Genomic DNA, 3682 nt, shown 5'->3' on the forward strand with positions numbered 1-3682 from the left:
GAGTTACATGACAACTCTATTTTCAGCTCTTTGAGAAATCCCCAAACTGCTTTCCACAGGGGCTAAATTTTATTGCATTCCCATCAACATTTATAATAAAACCTATTTCTTCACAATGTCAACATGTTATTTTGTGACTTATAACAACAGCCATTCTATCTGGGGCAAAATTGTATTACTTTGTAATTTTGATTTACATCTCTCTAATGATTGGGTGTTAAGCATTTCTTGAATGGTTATTGGCAACTCCTATATCTTTGAGAAGTATCTATATTATTTTTCTGATTTTTAAAATTGATTTTTGCATAGATTCTATATATTAATCATTTGTATGCAGTTTGGAAATACTTTGTTTCATAAAGTGTCTGTTTCCTTTGTGGATAGTTTCTTTGGCTGTGCAGAAGCTCTTTAGTTTAATTAGATGCAGTTTGATTTTTATTCTGTTCCACTCACTTTTAACCTGTTATTCAGAAATTCATTCCAGAGGCCAGTGTTTAGAAGAGTACTTTCTAAGTGTTCTCATAGAATTTTGTAGCTTGAAGACTCACAGATAAGTCATTAATCTATCTTGCCTTATGTTTTCTATATGGAAAGATAAGGAGTCCACTCTTTTCTGCATAAGACTAACCAGTTTTCTTAGAACTATTTATTATAAATACTGTTATTATTATTTTTTGAGATGAAGTCTAGCTCTGTCACCCAGGCTGGAGTGCAGTGGCATGATCTTGGCTCACTGCTACCTCTGCCTTTTAGGTTCAAGCAATTCTGCCTCAGCCTTCCAAGTAGCTGGGATTACAGGCACACACCACCACGCTGGGCTAATTTTTGTATTTTTAACTAGAGACAGGGTTTCACCATATTGGCCAGGCTGTTCTTGAATTCATGACATCATGATCTGCCCATCTCGGCCTCCCAAAGTGCTGGGATTACAGGTGTGGGTCACCATTCCTGGCCTGTGAGTAGCATTTTTATAAACTAACAACTATCTCAAAATAAATTTAAAAAACAATTTCATCTACCATAACTGTAGTAACTATACTTTGAAATAAATTTAAACTGCCATTATTATTCAATATTTCTATTACACAAAATCATCTACAGATGTAATGCAACCTCAATAAAAATATCAGTGACATAATCAATAAAAATTCTTAAAAACAGGTGCGGTGTGGTAGCTCCCATCTGTAATCCCAGCACATTGGGAGGCAGAGGTGGGCAGATCACAGGGTCAAGAGATCGAGACCATTCTGGCCAACATGGCGAAACCCCATCTCTACTAAAAGTACAACAATTAGCTGGACCTAGAGCTAAGCATTTGACCATATGTATATACTTCGAAATGTTGTTTTATTAAAAAAAAAAATACACATTTATTTTTCAAGTTAGAGACTATACTTTTAAAACATTATAAAAAGATGACAATATTTAAAATAATGTCTATGTCTTTATCATAAACTTGGCTGAAGAGTATAAAAATAATCTTTATGTTGTTTCTATCACTTATCAGTCATAATTATAGGAACTTGGATGCTTGACAGAAAGTTTCAAACCCAACACAGTGCATGGGAGGAGCCAATGTACTTTAGTCCTTTATTTTAAGCTTGGGACACCTGGAGTTCCTGGTACTAATGGCAATGGAAAGAAAGACACTAAGAAGGCAAGTGTTACTTATGGTCCCATGACTGGCCACTCTGTGAACACAGTAAACTAATTTACATGAACAATAACAAAAAACATTTTAATCTAAAAGCTGCCATGATTTTCAAAAGTTTTCCAGAGAAAATAATTGAGGATACACTTAGATGTCTAAAAATAAAACTATAGACTTTCACGCACTAAAATAAAATTTTTAAAACAAGAGAAATTCCTCAACATTGGAATATCAATATGAAAAAAAGTATTATTCCAAATATATAGGAGTCATTTTATTGTTCTGCAACCTTTACCATTCACATGTAAAAACAGAAGATTCTGCCTGGAAATGCGAGTTGTGCTATATCATAAGAAATTAAATTTAGGCTGGGTGTGGTGGCTTACACATGCAATCCCGGAACTTTGGAAAGTCGAGGCAGGCAGATAACCTGAGGTCAGGAGTTCAAGACCAGCCTGGCCAACATGGTGAAATTTTGTCTCTAGAAAAAAAAAAAATGTAAAATGTAGCCAGGCATGATGGAGGGTGCCTGTAATTCCAGCTACTCAGGAGGCTGATGTGGAAGAATCACTCAAACCTGGGAGATGTAGGCTGCACAGATCCCAGATTGTGCCACTGCACTCCAGCCTGGGTGACAGAGCAAAACTTCGTCTAAAAAAAAAACCACACAAAATAAATAATAATTTATTATCGTTCCTTTACCATAAACTCTCTTAAAACTTTAATTTCTAATTCAAGTCATGCAGGCTGTAAGAAACGCAGGGTCGTGGCTCCTGCGGACTTGGCCCCAGACAACTGGGATCGTGGCCAGGACTCCGGCCCGGACCGTCCACACAGGTGCCCAGCAGCTGCAAGACGCTGCGCCCAAGCAGGAAGTTGAAGAGAAGACGGCAGCTCCCAGACACACCAGCTTCAGCATTTACCCTCCCATTCCAGGAAAGGAGAGCTCTCTGAGGTGGGCAGGAAAGAAGATTGAGGAGATCCCAGTCGCACATATGAAAGCATCCTACAATAAGACACGGATCCAGGTAGTCTCTGCCAGTAACCAGCCCCTTGCCCGTGCTTCCTGTGGCACAGAGGGATTTTGGGATGCCAAGAAGGGCACAGGCATCGCAGCACAGACAGCAGGCATAGCCGCAGCGGCGAAAGCTATACAAAAGGGTGTGACCCACATCCGAGTTGTGAAAGGCCTGGGGCCAGGACGCTTGTCTGCCATCAACGGTCTGACCATAGGGGGCCTGGAAGTGATTTCAATCAGAGACAACACCCCATTACCGCACAAGGGCTGCCGTCCCAGGAAGGCTCAGAGGCTGTGATGGGAAGGAAGCCTGCACTTGGACCTGGCCTCAAGCCTCAGCTCGTCGGACCTTGTAGAAAGCTCCCTGTCAGAGCCCTTTCCAGAATATGCTTACTAGAAATGCTTCAGACGGTAAGGGTAAGCTTTACCTCCTTACACAGTGGCCTTTGCTTGTACCTTCAGCTGGAGATAGGTGTGCCCCAGAAGTGAGCTTTGCTTCTCTTGACAAGAGGGGAGCAATGCGGGGCGGGGGGGGTGCTGGGTGCGGCAGCCGTGGCCTAGACCCAACTTCTGCTCTGAGAAAATAAAAAGTCTGTACCATTAAAAAACAAACAAAAACAAAACAAACAAAAAAAACAAAGCTTTCCTTTCTATGATATATTTTCTAGCAAATTTTGTATTTGTCTCATTTTGTACTTGTCTCACTTTACCAAAAGCCTTTCTTTTTACAAGCAATGAAGCACCATGCTAACTGATTTACCCCTCTCACCTGTGGACAGTGTATGCTTTTATCTTAAATGATCTGAAAGTTATATTTATAAGCACACTCTCCAGTTGAAACCAGTTTTTCAGGGCATTAGAAAACACCAAAGTTCTGATCAAAACCCTCAAAACACCATGTGAAATGACACAGCATGAAGAAAACAGTGGAAAAACTGTAGCCATAACCAGAAAAAGAAGGGCTATGATGTATACACGGCTGGAATACACATAAAATGACAAACAAAACTTAA

At 40.0% G+C, this 3682-nt stretch overlaps 1 pseudogene across 1 annotated transcript; it reads left to right on the plus strand.

Annotated features, from left to right (window-relative positions):
* The first annotated feature begins 2348 nt into the window (after positions 1-2348).
* On the plus strand, positions 2349-3585 carry LOC116548059 (annotated as a pseudogene). Its single transcript, XR_004267291.1, has one exon. The product of XR_004267291.1 is annotated as a 28S ribosomal protein S11, mitochondrial pseudogene (transcript).
* Positions 3586-3682: the final 97 nt, after the last annotated feature.

Source organism: Sapajus apella, unplaced genomic scaffold (assembly GCF_009761245.1).
Source record: "Sapajus apella isolate SASKATOON/1434 unplaced genomic scaffold, GSC_monkey_1.0 scaffold6639, whole genome shotgun sequence".
Lineage (NCBI taxonomy): Eukaryota > Metazoa > Chordata > Mammalia > Primates > Cebidae > Sapajus > Sapajus apella.